This window comes from Giraffa tippelskirchi, chromosome 8 (assembly GCF_054371585.1).
Source record: "Giraffa tippelskirchi isolate mGirTip1 chromosome 8, T2T-mGirTip1v1.2.pri, whole genome shotgun sequence".
Taxonomy (NCBI): domain Eukaryota; kingdom Metazoa; phylum Chordata; class Mammalia; order Artiodactyla; family Giraffidae; genus Giraffa; species Giraffa tippelskirchi.
In genome coordinates this window covers 164,714,366-164,732,376 of record NC_137282.1, presented here as the reverse complement: position 1 = coordinate 164,732,376, position 18,011 = coordinate 164,714,366, and the positions used below count along the sequence as shown (strand labels likewise).

The window sequence follows — 18,011 nt, the reverse complement described above, 5'->3', positions numbered from 1 at the left end:
TTAAAGGAGGAGGTTGGCAGGAAGGAGGGAGGGGAATGACTTCCTTGGTGGTTAAGAATCCACCTGCCAATGCAGGAGACATGGGTTCAATCCCTGATCTGGGAAGATCCCACCTGCCATGGAGCAACTAAGCCCATGCACAAGTACTGCAGCCATGAAATTAAGATGCTTTCTCCTTAGAAGAAAAGTTATGACCAACCTAGCATATTAAAAAGCAGAGACATTACTTTGCCAACAAAGGTCCATCTAGTCAAGGCTATGGTTTTTCCACTAGTCTTGTACGGATGTGAGAGTTGGACTATAAGGAAAGCTGAGCACCAAAGAATTGATGCTTTTCAACTGTGGTGTTGGAGAAGCCTCTTGAGAGTCCAGTAGTCTTCAAGGAGCACGAACCAGTCCATCCAAAAGGAAATCAGTCCTGAAATATTTATTGGAAGGACTGATGCTGAAGCTGAAACTCCAATCCTTCGGCCACCTGATGCCAAGAGCTGACTCATTTGAAAAGACCTTGATGCTGGGAAAGATTGGAGGTGGGAGGAGAAGGGGACGACAGAGGATGAGATGGTTGGATGGCATCACTGACTCAATGGACATAAGTTTGAGTAAACTCCAGGAGTTGGTGATGGACAGGGAGGCCTGGTGTGCTGCAGTCCATGGGGCCACAAAGAGTCAGACAAGATTGAGCAACTGAACTGAACTGAACTGATTCTTAAAGATCTTATTCAGAAAATCAAAAGACAAGCCACAATCTGGGACAGAAGTATTTGCAAAACTCATATCTGATGAAGGATTTGGACTCAAAATAGACAAAGACCTCTTTAACAACCCCATAAAAAACAAATAAAGATCTGAACAGACACCCAGCCAAAAAAAGATATACAGATAGTCAAAAACAAAAACATGCTCAACATCATACACCATTAGGGAATTATAGATTAAAATCATGAGATATCACATCACACATATTATTAGGACTGTAAATTCTAAATATATGACAATACCAATTACTGGAGGCTGAGGAACAGCAGGAATGCCCCCTCACTGCTGGTAGGCTGCATGCATAGCCACTTTGTAACACAGTTGGGCAGTTTTCTCCCAAGCTAAACAAACCTCACCTTGGGATCCAACAATCATTATTTCCAGTATTTAAGAAACTGCTTTGAAAAATCCATGCCCAAATGCAAACAAAGATGAACTTAGGCACAGCAGCGCTATTCATAATAGTCAAAAACTTGAAGGCAAGTAGAGTAGGCCACCCCAAAATAAGCCTCTCTGGTGTGAGGATTATTTACATCGGCTTCAAGGGGAAAAAAAGAGGACTCCCAGTAAACTAAGTAGCAATTGCCTTTTGTGAAGGACATTTACAACAGAGAAATCTCTGCATTTAAGGGTTGCCCCTGTTTGCACCAGAAATAGAAGGATAATTAACTCAAGTAACTTATCAATGGAAAGGTCCTACCTTAAATCTACCAACAATCATCCTTCTTTACTGTGTCTTGATGATAACCTTCCATAACCGGCTTCTCTCATTCCCCAAGGTCTTACTTCTGTCTTCAGCTGAAGATGGTATTTAAGGTGATGGCTTAGGACATTTCAGGGACTGACTCAGTTTTCTTTGGTAGCTCCCCTGTATACAGTAGGCATTTGTTGTTTTAGTCGCTAAGTCATGTTCAACTCTGGGATCCCATGGACTGTAGCCCCCCAGGCTCCTCTGTCTATTGGATTCCCCAGGCAAGAATACTGGAGTGGGTTGCCAATTCCTTCTCCAGGGGATCTTCACAACCCAGAAATCAAACCCATCTCCCCTGTTCTGCAAGCCATCAGGGAAACATAGAGGAGGTATGCTTCTGTTTTTTCTCCTGGTGATTTGTCTTTTATTATGGAAGGGCAGAATAAAAATTGTTTTTCCTCCAATATACATGCAATGGAGTATTACTCATCAGTAGAAAGGAATGAACCACCAACCCTCAAAAGGCATGGTTAAATCTCACGTGCATATTACTCAGTGAAAGAATGCAGTCTGAAGAGACAGCGCGCAGCCTGACCTCACTGATGAGGGATGGGCTCGGTTTGGTTGGTCCTCCTGTTTCCTGGATCTCAGAGGGAGCAGGCCCCAGGGGGCCGTGGAGCAGATATGTGGGGTTCTGCTGCAGATAAGCAATTCAAACTGAAATAGAGATGAATATCTTATGATTTCTCCAAAATAGTTACAGAACAATCAACTGGAAACCATATGAAATGAAATGACTGTAAACACAAACTGTAAAACTTACACCAAATTCACTCAGATTCATTAACAGACATTTAAAATGCAAAACAATCAAAATTACTTGTATATATAAGAAAATATACATGACTTTGGCTTTGGTCTGCATATCATGAGCTTTGAGTTGTAACACAGAAAACACCAATACACAAAAGAAAAAAATATGTGGACTTTATAAAATAAAAGATTTCTCCCCTGAAAGACCTTATTCAGAAAGTCTAAAGACAAGCAACAAACTGGGAGAATAATATTTGCAAACACATATCTAATAAAGGATTTGGACCTAAAATAGACAAAGACCTCTAAAACAGCCCCAGTTTAAATTAAAAAAAAAAAAAATGGGTAAGGATCTAAACAGAAACACCTGGCCAAAGGAGATATGCAGATGCTCAATATCATAGAAAAATTATACAAAAGTATCATACTACTAGGGAATAACAATTAAAATCATGAGTTAACACACTGCACCTATTAGCACTGCTGAGCTCCGAATATATGACAGTAGCGATTGCTGGAGTGTGAGGAACAACAGAAGCTCTCCTTCATTGCTGGTGGTGTTGAAGGAAGGGGGACCCCTTCCAGGCCCCGAAACTGGGCTCTTGTCTAACACTCGGAAATGAATTGTCCGAGGAGACACACGTGCTGACAAAGAAAGAGATTTTATTGGGAAGGGCGCCCGGGTGGAGAGCAGTAGGGGAAGGGAACCCAGGTTTTATGGTGATGGGATTAGTTTCCAGGTTGTCTTTAGCCAATCATTCTGACTCAGAGTCCTGCCTGGTAGTGCTGAAGGAGGAAAGTAGGCCGAACAGATTCCATCTTGAAAATCAGTCTCCGTCATGAAACCACTGTGAAATTTGGACTATATGCCTGGGTGCTCACCCGATGGACACTAAATTATATGCCCAGTATCCATGGAGACGATGTATCAATTGGAAAACTGACCCCTGGATAAAAGGCCTTCAGGACTGTCACCAAGGGAGTGTACTAATTTACCCCAAAGCAAAACAAATTATCTGTACAATATCTATTGATATATGTTACCCTGTTTATCCAACTAACACTTACTGCATATAAATCACAGCTAGCCTTGATTATATCTCTCCTTTACACTATCCAGACTAGTTTCAAGGAATCTGGGGATGTGGGTTTAGACACGTACACTTATGGTATATAAGGTTGTCACAAAAACTGGTCAGGGTCCTCGGCTAAGAGGAGACTCTGTAATAAATTGCACTCCACTATTTGCGTTGTCCTTCTGAGTGAGTTTGCTTCCTGGAGAACATGGCTACAACAGTGCACACCCTGTTCAGCCAAGATGGATGCCAGAGAGGATTCTGGGAGGTGGTTGGACATATGGTGTCTCCTTTTGACCTTTCCCGAACTCTTTCGGTTGGTGGTGGCTTATGAGTTCCATGTTCCTTACCAGGACCTCCAGTCATAAAACAACTCATGCAAATGGTTACCATGGTGCCTGGGCAGGGTGGGCGGTCTCAGTCAGTGTGCTTCCCCTAACAGTGGGATGCCTGTACAGCCACTGTGTAAGACAGCTGGGCAGTTTTTTCCAAAGATAAACAAGTCTCACCTTGGGATGCTCAGAACTTAGTCAACTGCTTTGAAAACCTATCTCCAAATTCAAACAAGGAGGAAATTATGCACAGCAGCACTATTCATAATAGCTAAAAACTTGAACAAATAAGGATATCCTTGAATGCACAAGCAAAGTGGGATACATCCATGTCAAGGCAAACAGAATACGCCGCCCCAAGATATGCCTTTCTGGCATAAGGAATATTTCAGTCTCATTAAAAAAAAAACAAACAGGAATCTCAGAAAACTGTATGGAGATGAAGGACATTTACAATGGAAAAATTTCCATATTTAAAGGCTATCCCTCTTTGCATCAGAAATAGAAGGATGATTAAACCTCAAGTAGCTCTTTTCAATGGTGGAGCCCTGACTTAAATCTGCAAACAATCATACATTTCTTTACTGTGTTTTGCGTGATAACCTCCCCCAAGGACTTTCTCCTATTGTTTTTATCTGAAGATAGTATTTTAAATAATGGCCTTTGACGTTACAGTGAGTACCTCACTTTTTCTGGGTAGCTCTTGTATATACAGGAGGTAGGTGCTTAGTCGCTCAGTCATGTCCGACTCTTTGCGACTCCATGGACTGTAACCCGCCAAGCTCCTCTGTCCAGGGGGGTTCTCCAGGCAAGAATACTGAAATGAGTTGCTGTGCCCTCCTCCAGGGGATCTTCCCAACCCAGGGATCGAACCCAGGTCTCCCGCATTGCAGGTGGATTCTTTACCATCTGAGCTGCCAGGAAAACCCATACAGGAGGTATACAGGTTATTAAACTTCTGTTTTTCTCCTGGTAATCTGTTTTTTCTTTTTTACAGGGGAAGTCTCTACCAAAAATCTGGAAGGGTACAAGGAAAATTGTTTTTCTTTACAAGCATAAGCAATGGAACACCACTTAGCAATAGAACGGAATGAACCATCAGCTCATACACTGTTGGTGAAAGAATCCAGTGTAGAGAAGCTGCACACACTATTGAACTCAACGAGGCAGCAGTTGTAACCAGGGAGGGTTAATTTTAAATTTACACTGGCTCTGCTTCTATGACTGTAACTCTTTTTTGTTATAATAAATATACATAATGGCCTGCCTCTGGGAGATAATCTGAGCCCCCTATGAAGGACTGTAAGGAAGTGAGACTAACACATCCCCCTGCCTGAGGCTTGCCATTCTAGGAGACATCTGCAAGGATTGAAAAGTCTTCTTGCTTTGTTTCCTCACCTGCCCCCATTTCTGATCCATAAAAGAGCCTGGCCACCAGACCCTGACAAGATGGATATTTTGAGGCACTAGCCTGCCGTCTTCTCAGTCAGCTGGCTCCCCAATTAAAGTCTCTTCCTTGCCTCGATACCTTGTCTCTTGGATTCATTGGCCTGTTGTGTCACGAGCAGAGTGAGCTTGGACTTGGTAACACAGTGAGCAGGGCATGAAGCAGGATCTTAATTCCCTGCCTAGGAACTGACCCCGGCCAGCCTGGATGAAAACCAGGAATCCTAGACACCAGAGCAGCAAGGGCTACAGGCTAGAAGATGTTTTCCCTTGACTCTTTGTCCCAGGGAAAAATGCATTTATCCTGGAGGCAGAGACTGTAAACCAAGTATAAAATTCATTATCATAGACATAGTGTAACAACAAGTGGGAGAGCACATAGAGAAACCATTTGTTTAGTTGAGACAGAAGCAAGGCAGAGACGCGCATCTGGAGAGAAAGTGTGTGGGCAGCCCCCCCCCCCCCCCGGGGAGGAGCAGCCCAGTAAAGAGGCGGTTAAGTCATTCATACAGGTCAGTTCTTCCAGGTCTTTGTCTTCCATCATCCAGTTATCTGGTTTCTTTTTCAACCTGATCTATGCTGGGACCCTCCCCTTGGCGTGCACACACCCCTCAGCCAAGATGGACCTCAAAGTGAAGGGAGGCACAAGACTCATTATGGCCTGGCACTGTCCCCAGACTTTCAACCCACAAAGAGCCTTCCTGTGCATGTGGAGTATCTTCTTTGTCCCAAAAGACGGGGAGCAGCAATTCCTGACTCCTTTTCTCACACAGGGTTTTGCCCCTCTTTGTCCTTGCCTTGACTATTACCTTGACTATTGCCATAACTGTTACTTGAACGTGTTTCCAAGAGACAAACCCTGGCTATTTACCCTGTTTCTGTTGTTACCTCCATTTCAGAAGGCAAAAGAGGCTGATTGTAAATGCCTTAACTGGCGTCCAGCTATCTCTTGTCTCAGGAAATGCTAACCGTTGTGAGTATCCAGCTGAAGCCCACTTCTTCATGTCCCATGAAATGCAAACAGGAGGCCAGTTGCTAGTGTCTAACCTGGAGCCCAGCTATCTCCTACATCATTGTGACCCCATTTATGACATCCTGGATGAGGCAAAGCTACACAAATAATAAGCAGATCATGGGGTGGGGGTTTAAAGGAGTCCATGTGATACTTTAGAATGGATACCTGTCACTATGCATTTGTCTGAGCCTGCAGATGTGTATAGCCCAAGGGGTCGATTATAATCTATTTGATTTTAGTTATTTTGGGTGTAGGAGTGGAACACACAATGGGACACCGCATCTGACTGTAATAGAACTACATAGAAAAACCTCACTGTGCGGGATGAGGCAAAAGGCGCTGACAGCTTTGGAAATGAGCAGAATCTGCAGACTAAAGGCAAAACGGAGCTTCATAAACAGTGGGCTTGATTTTACAGAGGTCTCTCCAGGGTGTGGCAGCTGAGAATGCTCAAACCTCTGAACATGTCCTCTGGAAAGGAGCAGCACACAGAGAAACGGCGGAGGGTGGGCACCGGGTTCCTCACTGTGGGACTGACAGCTACACATAAAGGGAGAGAGGGCCTCTGCCCTGGTGACCCAGGGTCTGGGCTTCCTGGGAGGATGACGTGGGGAGCTGACTGGCCAGGGAAACGCACAGACCTCTGCACTGGGAAGGCCCTGCACACGCAGGAACCTCACGCCCCATGGTTCCCCCATACCCGCTGGAAACACTCAGCCCTCCATGATATGCGAGGTGCAGATTTTAAGACATTCTTGACCCCAGGCAGGTACAGGAGTGTGAGGGTCTTCCTTACCCTTAAACTATCACAGAAGCCAGGCGCTGGAGCCTGGAGCCAGGATGGGGATGCCTGGGCCTCTAACCAGCAGCTGGTTGGAAGGAGGAGCCAGTCCTGAGGGCAAGAGCTCCCTGTCGTCTGTGAGCCTCGGGGCCCTGATGGGGCTCATCGCCAGTGAGGACACGGGCGGGGCCGGCAGTGGTTCTGTTTCCCCTGGGACCCTTTGATGAAAAGGCTTCCCGGGTGGCTCAGTGGTAAAGAACCCACCTGCCAATGCAGTAGACACAGGAGAAGGGGATTTGATCCCTGGGTTGGGAAGATTCTCTGGAGGAGGAAATGGCAGCCCACTCCAGTATTCTTGCCTGAAAAATTCCAAGGGCAGAGGAGCCTGGCGGGCTACAGTCCACAGGGTCAGACATGACTGAGCATGGTCACATGCCCTTTGAAGAAACCATGCAACACTGGTCTCAGAAGTCTCCTGATAGGGTTTCAGACTGACATGGGGGTTTTATAGGAACAGAGAAAGAAGCTGAGCTCCTGACAGGCAGCCCTTTCTGGCTGTGAGTTTATTCCACCAGGACTGCACTACAGTCACCCGCGTGGAGTCTGCTATGACCCACAGGCCCCTGCCCAGCCTCTCCTCTTCCTGCAACGATTCCAGTGATATTTCCAGCCTGGACCCTCTCCCAGACCAGGTGCATCTGTCCAGCCACCACATCCCCGTCTCACCTTGAGGGCCAAGAGGCCTCACAGAGGACTGTGATCCCGCTGCTCCCACACCCAGGAGGCAGCCCGACCTCCCCTGGTTGCTGAGCCCAGACGCCCAGGGCCTCCCAGTCTCCCACTTCCTTGTGCCCCAGCAACTGCCAGTTCCCCCTCCAGAGCCTATGGCCAATCCCCACACTGATTTCCCTCTAGGGCCACAACCTTGGCTCAAGCCTGATCCCTCCATCAGGCCCTAACAAAGCTCCCTGCCCCCACGGTGAATCTTACACCCCATCTCAACATGGTCTTTCTGAAGCATAAACAATGGAACCACATGCTGGGGTCATAGGGCAATATTTCCAGAATTAGCAAAGCTCCATGGCAACCACCGTCATGGGCCATTCTGTTTGTCATTCGTCATTCTGTCCTTGGACTTTCCTGGTGGCTCAGACGGTAAACTGTCTGCTTACAATGCAGGAGACCCAGGTTCAATCCCTGGGTCGGGAAGATCTTCTGGAGAAGGAAATGGCAACCCACTCCAGTATTCTCGCCTGGAAAATCCCATGGACAGAGGAGCCTGGTAGGCTACAGTCTACGGGGTCGCGAAGAGTCGGACACGACTGAGCGACTTCACTTCACTTTTCACTTCACATTCTTCCCCTAAATAGCAAGTTCCAACCTCCATATTAGGCAAGGTGGACAATCAAAAGACCCCCAACCAATGAGAACACCATCCCATTTCATAGGAACTTTCTTTGTCCTGAGACTATAACAATTAGCTCAAGCCCATGAAACAGATCAGCTCTTCCTGGTAGGTCAGGAAGTCTGCCTGCTCTCTCGTCAGTGGCCCTCCCTACCTCAGTCCTCTGTTCTCAGCAAATTCTCTCTAAAAGACTGTCTGCTCTGCCTGTGTGTCTCTCTGTCTCTCTCCCTGCCATGTAAGGACACAGTGTTGCACATCTTATCATTTGCTTATCCTCACAACACTCCCTTTCCCTTGTAGTTACATATCAGAAAGGCCACAGAGTCACTGAACTGCTAGACTCAATTACTGGGCTATTGACACCAGCCCAGGACTGTTTTTGACAAGATCCTAACACCTCTGTTCCCCATCACTAAGTCCTGACTGCAAGCCCTCGTCTTATATAAGCCCCTGGACTCCTCATGGGAGGGGGTGCAGTTCTCAAAGCATGACCCTACAGGATTCCCCTCTTCACTGGCTGGAAATTTCTTTTAGGAAGTTCTATGTTCTGTAACTTCAGAGTTAAATTTTTATGCCTTCAAAGATTGTATAAGGTATTCAGCACAGACCTTTTTCAATTTATAAATCGAGCCAAAGCAAAATTCCTATTTTTAAATAAGAGGTTCTGGGATCGCCAGAGTAGGGTAAAGCTGAGGAAGTCAGGCCCTTTTTGCCTCAGTTTCGTTCAGTTCAGTCACTCAGTCATGTCCGACTCTGCAACCCCATGGACTGCAGCACACCAGGCCTCCCTGTCCATCACCAACTCCTGGAGCTAACTCAAACTCAAGTCCATTGAGTCGGTGATGACATCCAACCATCTCATCCTCTGTCATCCCCTTCTCCTCCTGCCTTCAATCCTTCCCAGCATCAGGGTCTTTCTCAGTGAGTCAGTATTCCCATCAAGTGGCCAAAGTATTGGAGCTTCAACTTCAGCATCAGTCCTTCCAATGAATATTCAGAGCTGATTTCCTTTAGGATGGACTGGTTGGATCTCCTTCCAGTCCAAGGGACTCTGAAGAGTCTTCTCCAACACCACAGTTCAAAAGCAACAATTCCACAGCACTCAGTTTTTTTATGGTCCAACTCTCATGTCCCTACATGACTACTGGAAAAACCATAGCTCTGACTAGACAAACCTTTGTCAGCAAAGTATGTCTCTTCTTTTTAATGTGCTGTCTAGGTTGGTCATAGCTTTTCTTCCAAGGAGGAAGCGTCTTTTAATTTCATGGCTGCAGTCACCAACTGCAGTGATTTTGGAGCTCAAGGGAAAAAAAAAAAAAAACACTCGCACTGCTTCCACTGATTCCTCATCTATTTGCCATGAAGTGATGGGACCGAATGCCAAGATCTTCGTTTTTTGAATGTTGAATTTTAAGCTAGCTTTTTCACTCTCCCCTTTCATTTTCATCAAGACGCTATTTAGTTCTTCGCTTTCTGCCATAAGGGTGCTGTCATCTGCGTAACTGGGGTTATTCAGGCAGCCTCTCCCTCTCCTGGTGCTGGGAAGCCCAGTTCCAGCCTCCTGCCTGAGAATGCAGCCTTCTAACTCCTAAGAACCCCCAGCAGTGCACTGTGGACCCTGAAGGGACTCGTCTGGAAGGGCTGCTTGTGAGATGCTGTAGGGGGAAAGGGGTGAGACTCAGGCCAATCTTCTTTGCTCAGGCACATCCCACTCATTTATTACACAGCCAGGAAGCCAGCTGGCCCTAAGGCTCCGCTTGCCCCCAGGATCCAAAGGTGGGCATGGGAAAGTGCTACCACCTTGTGGCCATTTCCTGTAACTACAACATGACAACAGGAACCTCAGGTCAATCCACAAGGCCTGGGCTTCCCTTCCAGCCAGCTGCCCCCAGGGAATGGCAGCTGATGTTCAGGACGCCAACTGCCAAAGGAAAATCGCCCTGACACCCTTAAAGGAGAAGAAAGAAAGAAAAAACCAGAAAGCACAGATGCACTCAACCTCCCCCACCAAACAAGGCGCTCAGCATCCCTGATTAACGCAGGAATGCCAATCGAAAGGACAATGGGAAGTCACATTGCAACATTCACAAATGCCAACATGGCACGGCTATAGGCAATCAACGTGGCAGAGAGTCTGGAGGAAGAAGAACCACCCTGGACTGTGGCTGGGAGCACCCATTGACAGCAGCCGCTAGAAGGGAGACAGCAGACTCTGAACGCCTGAAAGAAACACTCTCAAGTCAGGCCTTATGTCATTCCCACACCTTGGCCTGCATCCTGAGAGCTCCATCGATCAAAAGGCACATGCACCCCCAACAGACCGCCAGCACTGCTTCCTTCAGGAGCCTAGATGTGCAACCTGCAAAATCCCCAACGAGAGACTGAAGCTTAAAGAAAACATTGTACACAGTTCCGGTAGACGGTTTCTCACTCACAGAAAAAAAAGATATGGAAAGTAGGGAACTCCAACCCTGGGAGACACGGATGGATGGCCCAGGAAGGATCAGAGGCCAAGAGTAGTCAGTCAGGCAGAGGAAGAACTGGGTATATGAGGTCTAGTCTAGGCCAAGTGAGGACAGAGAGAGAAGGCGACAAACTGACATCCCAGGAAGAGATGCTGAGAATTCGAAGTCAAAAAAGGGTTTTGGAAAGAGAGAAAGAGCACGGCCTGGAACAAATTAGCAAGTAAGTACTCAAAGCTAAAGCAGATCTGTACCTGTAATGAATCACCCACGTGGGCTGCACCGTTTCCTCCTCCCTTCCATCCAGACATACAACTCTGTAGCGCTAAGAGATGATCCATACCAGTTATCTATTATCTTCCTGCTTTCCATTGGCAAAAAAAAAAAAGAAAGGGTACCTGAAGTATAAAAGGCATGAAGACCTGATGCTCACCACTAAGCTCAACCTCCTAAGGCAGATAGTCTCCCCAACACCATAGAGAAAACCCATAGATGATTTCATACCTGAATCAGGCGACTGTGCAGTGACAACCGTCACAGCAAGTCAATTGGACTATGCTGCGGGTAGTATTGGCAAGATGTTAAAGAAAAGGGAAGGAAAGCAGTGTCTACTGTATGACGTTCGACCTCCCTAAGTTGGGACGCTACAGCATCCCTGGAGGCCGAGCAGGCTTGAGTCCCACTGCTAAACTGGGGTGGGGTCAAAACAGTCTGGCAGTGAACAATTTTTAAAGGTTTAGTGTGTGCTGTGTCAGGCTGGGACAAAATTACATTGTGGGATCGAGGCCGCTAGAAATTTCAAGGCAAAATTTAGCCAGTCTTCACCTCTGCTGGTCCTGGGGATCTTAGCTCAAGCCTCCTTCCTGACAACGCTGCCTCCTGGCATAGAAGCACCCTCAGTAGTGTACTGTGGACCCTAAAATGATGAGTCTGGATTGGGTGTTTGTGTGATGCTCTATGGGGAAATAGTAGTGAGACTCAAGGCCTTTTCTGTTTGTTCAGGTAGAATCCAGATAGATAGTTCAGGTAGAATCCAAAACACAGAAAACTAATTAAACTGATCACAACAACCACAGCCTTGTCTAACTCAAAGAAACTATGAGCCATGCCATGTAGGGCCACCCGAGACAGACAGGTCATGGTGGAGAGTTCTGACAAAATGTAGTCCACTGGAGAACGGAATGGTAAACCACTTCAGTATTCTTGCCTTGAGAATCCCATGAATGGTACAAAAAGGCAAATAGATAGGACACTGAAAGATAAACTCCCCAGGTCAGTAGGTGCCCAACATTCTACTGGAGAAGAGGAGAGAAATAGCTCCAGGAAGAATGAAGAGATGGAGCCAAAGTGAAAACAATGCCCAGTTGTGGATGTGACTGGTGATGGAAGTAAAGTCCCATGCTATAAAGAGCAATACTGAATAGGAACCTGGAATGTTAGGTCCATGAATCAAGGTAAATTAGAAGTGGTCAAACAGGGGATGGCAAGAGTGAACATCAACATTTTAGGAATCAGTGAACTAAAATGGATTGTAATGGGCGAATTTCACTCAGATGACCATTATATCTACTACTGTGGGCAAGAACCCCTTAGAAGAAATGAAGTAGCCCTCATAGTTGACAGAAGAGTTGGAAATGCAGTACTTGGGTGCAGTCTCAAAAATGACAGAATGATTTCTGTTCGTTTCCAAGACAAACCATTCAATATCACCGTTCCAAGTCTAGGCCCCAACCAGTAATGCTGAAGAAGCTGAAATTGAATTATTCTGTGAAGACCAACAAGATGTTCTAGAACTCACACCCAAAAAAGATGTCTTTTTCATCATACGGGACTGGAATGCAAAAGTAAGAAGTCAAGAGATACCTGGAGGAACAGGCAAAATTGGCCTGGGAGTACAAAATGAAAAGGGCAAAGGCTAACAGAGTTCTGCCAAGAGACCACATGGTCATACCAAATACCCTCTTCCAACAACACAAGAGAAGACTCTACACACAGACATCGCCAGATGGTCAATACCGAAATCAGATTGATTATATTCTTTGAGCCAAAGATGGAGAAGCTCTATACAGTGAGCAAAAAACAAGGCTGGGAGCTGACTGTGGCTCCTATCATGAACTCCTTATTGCCAAATTGAGACTTAAATGGAAGAAAGTAGGGAAAATCATTAGACCATTCAGGTATGACCTAAATCAAATCCCTTATGATTCTACAGTGGAAGTGAGAAATAGATTCAAGGGATTAGATCTGATAGACAGAGTGTCTGAAGAACTATGGATGGAGGTTTGTGACATTGTACAGGAGACAGGGATCAAGACCTTCCCCAAGAAAAAGAAATACAAAAAGGCAAAATGGTTGTCTGAGGAGGCCTTACAAATAGCTGTGAAAAGAACAGAAGTGAAAGGAAAAGGAGAAAAGAAAAGATATACCCATTTGAATGCAGAGTTCCAAAGAAGAGCAAGCAGAGATAAGAAAGCCTTCCTCAGGGATCAATGCAAAGAAATAGAAGAAAACAATAGAATGGGAAAGACTAGAGATCTCTTCAAGAAAATTAGAGATACCAAGGGAATATGTCATGCAAAGATGGGCTCAATAAAGGACAGAAATTGTATGGACCTAACAGAAGCAGAAGATATTAAGAAGAGGTGGCAAGAATACACAGAAGAATTATACAAAAAAGATCTTCATGACCCAGATAACCACGATGGTGTGATCACTCACCTAGATCCAGACATTCTGGAATGTGAAGTCAAGTGGGCCTTAGGAAGCATTGCTACAAAAAGCTAGTGGAGGTGATAGAATTCCAGTTGAGCTATTTCAAATCCTAAAAGATGATGCTTTGAAAGTGCTGCACTCCATATGCCAGCAAATTTGGAAAACTCAGCAGTGGCCACAAGACTGGAAAAGGTCAATTTTCATTCCAATCCCAAATAGGGGCAATGCCAAAGAATGCTCAAGCTACCACACAATTGCACTCATCTCACATGCTAGCAAAGTAACGCTCAAAATTCTCCAAGCCAGGCTTCAACAGTACATGAACCATGAACTTCCAGATGTTCAAGCTCAATTTAGAAAGGCAGAGGAATCACAGATGAAATTGCCAACATCCATTGGATCATAGAAAAATCAAGAGAATTCCAGAAAAACATCTCTTTATTGATTACGCCAAAGCCTTTGACTGTGCAGATCACACCAAAATGTGGAAAATTCTTCAAGAGATGGGAATCCCAGACCATCTGAACTATCTCCTGAGAAATCTGTATGCAAGTCAAGAAGCAACAGTTAGAACCAGACTTGGAACAATGGACTGGCTCCAAATGGGGAAAGGAGTACGTCAAGGCTGTACATTATCACCCTGCTTATTTAACTATATGCAGAGTACATCGTGTGAAATGCTGGGCTGGATGAAGCACAAGCTGGAATCAAGATTGCCAGGAGAAATATCAATAACCTCAGATACACAGATGACACCACCCTTTTGCCAGACAGTGAGGAGGAACTAAAGAGCCTCCTGATGAAAGTGAAAGAGGAGAGTGAAAAAGCTGTCTTAAAACTCAACATTCAATAAACAAAGATCATGGCATCTGGTCCCATCACTTCACAGCAAATAGATGGGCAAACAATGGAAAAATAACAGACTTTATTTTGGGGGGCTCCAAAAATCACTGCAGATGGTGACTGCAACCATAAAATTATAAGATGCTTGATCCTTGAAAGAAAAGCTATGACCAACCTAGACAGCATATTAAAAAGCAGAGACAATATTTTGCCTACAAAGATCCGTCTAGTCAAATCTATAGTTTTTCCAGTAGTCATGTATGGATGTGAGAGTTGGACCATAAAGAAAGCTGAATGCCAAAGAATTGATGCTTTTGAACTGTGGTGTTGGAGAAGACTCTTGAGAGTCCCTTGGACTGCAAGGAGATCCAACCAGTCCATCCTAAAGGAAATCAGTCCTGAATATTCTTTAGAAGGACTGATACTGAAGCTGAAACTCCAATACTTTGGTAACATGATGTGAAGAACTGACTCATTGGGAAAGACCCTGATGCTGGGAGAGATTGAGGGCAGGAGGAGAAGGGGATGACAGAGGGTGAGATGGTTGGATGGCATCACCAACTCAATGGACATGAGTTTGAGCAAGCTCTGGGCATTGGTGATGGACAAGGAAGCCTGGCATGCTGCGGTCCATGGAGTCACAAAGAGTCGGACACTACTGAGCAACTGAATAAGAAGATGTGCTACATGTATACGGTAGACTATTTCTCACTCATATAAAACTGCTGCTGAAGTTAGAGAATTATAACACTGGTAGTCACAGGGATGGAGCTTGAAGGATCATACACTAAGGCAGAGGTAGAACATGGTGTATGAGGTATTGTCCAGGTAAACTAAAAAATAGATAGATGTGCAAGTCAACAAATTTCCAATTCTGAAAGGGACTCTGAGAATTCAAATCAAACAAATGGTTCCACGAAAAAATTGAAGTGAAGGGAGGGATGCATTAGGAGGTCCATACCTAAATTGACAAGAAATCAATATATGTAACAAGTAATCCACAAGGAAAATCCTCTGCCTTCCTTCCTTCATTCCTTCCTTCAGCATATACACAGAAATCTTTGTCTCTAAGAGATAATTCATAAAATTTATCCCCTATCTTCCTGTTCATATTCACAGAAAAGTGTATCTGATATAAATAACTCACAAGGACCTGATGCTCACCACTCTGCTCTACCTTCTAAGGCATAAAAAAGGGGTGGGGGGAAGTAGAGATTTCATAGAAAACTTGCATTCCAGTCCCTATGATGAAAAGGACATCTTTTTTTGGTCTTAGTTCTGGGAGGTCTTGTAGGTCTTCATAGGCTCAGTATTTCAGCTTCTTCAGTATTAGAGGTTGGGGCATAGACTTGGATTACTTTGATATTGAATGAATTGACTTGGAAATGAACAGAGATCATTCTGTTGTTTTTGAGACTGCAGCCAAGTACTGCATTTCACATTCTTTTGTTGACTATCAGGGCTACTCCATTTCTTCTAAGGGATTCTTGCCCACAGTAGTGGATACAATGGTCATCTGAATTAAATTCACTCACTCTCATCCATCTTAGTTCACTTATTCCTCAAATGTTAATGTTCACTCTTGCCATCTCCTTCTTGACCACATCTAATTTACCTGGATTCATAGACCTAACATTCCAGGTTCCTATGCAATATTGCTCTTTACAGCATCGGACTTTACTTCCACCTCCAGACACACCCACAGCTGTTTCTGTTTTGACTTAGCCTTTTCATTCCTTCTGGATTTCTTTCTTCACTCTTCTCCAGTAGCATATTGGGCACCTACCAACTAGGGGAGTTCATTTTTCAGTGTCATATCTTCTTGTCTTTTCATACTGTGCAGCTGAATATTAAATGCCAGCTGAATTGCTAGGCAGTTAATATTCAGGAAGATCCAGGTTTTTGTAGTTGTTCAGTTGCTAAGTCATGTCTGACTCTTTGTGACCCCATGGACTGCAGCACGCTAGGCTTCCCTGTCCCTCACTATCTCTGGGAGTTTGCTCAAACTCATGTCTGTTGAGTGGGTAAAGCCATCCAACCATCTCATCCTCTGCTGTTCCCTTCTCCTCTCATCCTAAATCTTTTCTAGCATCAGGGTCTTTTCCAATGAGTCGACTCTTCGCCTCAGGTGGCCAAAAGATTGGAGCTTCAGCTTCAGTCCTTCCACTTCCAATGAATATTCAGGGTTGATTCCACAAGAACTTTCTCTCCAACACACACAAATTATTAGTACACCTCAGCCAAAAAAAAAAAAAGAAAAACTCAACAAAAATATCAGCCAGAGGTCCAAATGCATGTTTCTCTAAAGAAGTCATAGAGACGGTCATAAAGCACATAAAAGATGCTCAGCATCACTAGTTCTTTGAGAAAGGCAAATCAAATGTACAATGAGGCATCACCTCACATTGGTCAGAATGGCCACATTAAATACCTACAACAATAAATTTTGCAGAGGGTGTGGAGAGAAAGAAACCCTCCAACACTGTTGGTGGGAATGTAAATTGGTACACCAATCAGGGAGAACATTATGGCAGTTCTTTTAAAAACTAAACATAGAAGTACCCAGTGACCCAGAAATCCAACACCTAGAAGGAGATCAAGGAAAAAAAGCAACATTTTAAAAGACACCAGCACTCCACAGATCACGGCAGCGCCGGGTCAACAGTCAACACAGGGGAGCAACTTCAGTGAGCAAAGACAGACAGATGGACACAGAGAATGAGGTACATACCCACTGGGTACAACAGTCAGGACAGGGGAGTGACTTCAGTGAGCAAGGACAGACAGACGGACACAGAGAATGAGATACATACACAGCCAAGACAGGGGGGCAACTTAAGTGAACAAGGACAGACAGACGGACACAGAGAATGAGGTACATATACACCAGGTACAACAGTCAGGACAGGGGACCGACTTCAGTGAGCAAGGACAGATAGACGGACACAGAGAATGAGATACATACACAGCCAAGACAGGGGGGCAACTTAAGTGAACAAGGACAGACAGACGGACACAGAGAATGAGGTACGTATACACTGGGTACAACAGACAAGACAGGGGGCAACTTACGTGAGCAAGGACAGACAGGCGGACACAGAAAATGAGGGACATACACAGCCAAGAGAGGGGGCAACTTAAGTGAACAAGGACAGACAGATGGATCCAGAGAATGAGGCACATATACATAATGCAATATTGCTCAGACATAAAGAAGGATGAAATAACGCCATTTCCAGTTACAGGGAAGAAACTAGAGGTGATCAAACTAAGTGAAGTAACTGAGAAAGGGGTAGTCAGATGATAGAGAGTATCACTTCTGTGGAATCTAAAAATGGATACAAATGAACGTCATTACAAAAGGCAAACAGTTTCACAGACTCAGAAACGTATGGAAAGGTGGCAAACTGGAAAGGTGGCAGGGGGTGGAGGAGTAATTAGCTGGCACAGACCAAGATTTACATGTCAAAACGGGTGCAGTTGTTGTTGTTCAGTTGCTCAGTCGTGTCCGACTCTTTGCAACCCCGTGGACCGTAGCCGGCCAGGCTCCTTTGTCTATGGGAGTCTCTAGGCAAGAATACTGCAGTGGTTTGCCATTTCCTTCTCCAGGGGATCTTCCCAATGCAGGGATTAAGCCCAGGTCTCCTGAAGGTCTCCTGCATTGCAGGTGGATTCT

At 45.1% G+C, this 18,011-nt stretch overlaps 1 long non-coding RNA gene across 1 annotated transcript; it reads right to left on the bottom strand.

The window, feature by feature from the left end:
* Positions 1-227: 227 nt before the first annotated feature.
* Positions 228-2,908, bottom strand: LOC145517649 (uncharacterized). Its single transcript, XR_014062231.1, has 3 exons — positions 2,735-2,908; positions 2,003-2,167; positions 228-1,627 (listed from the first exon to the last, which is right to left on the bottom strand). It is a non-coding gene; the product is annotated as an uncharacterized LOC145517649 (long non-coding RNA).
* Positions 2,909-18,011: the final 15,103 nt, after the last annotated feature.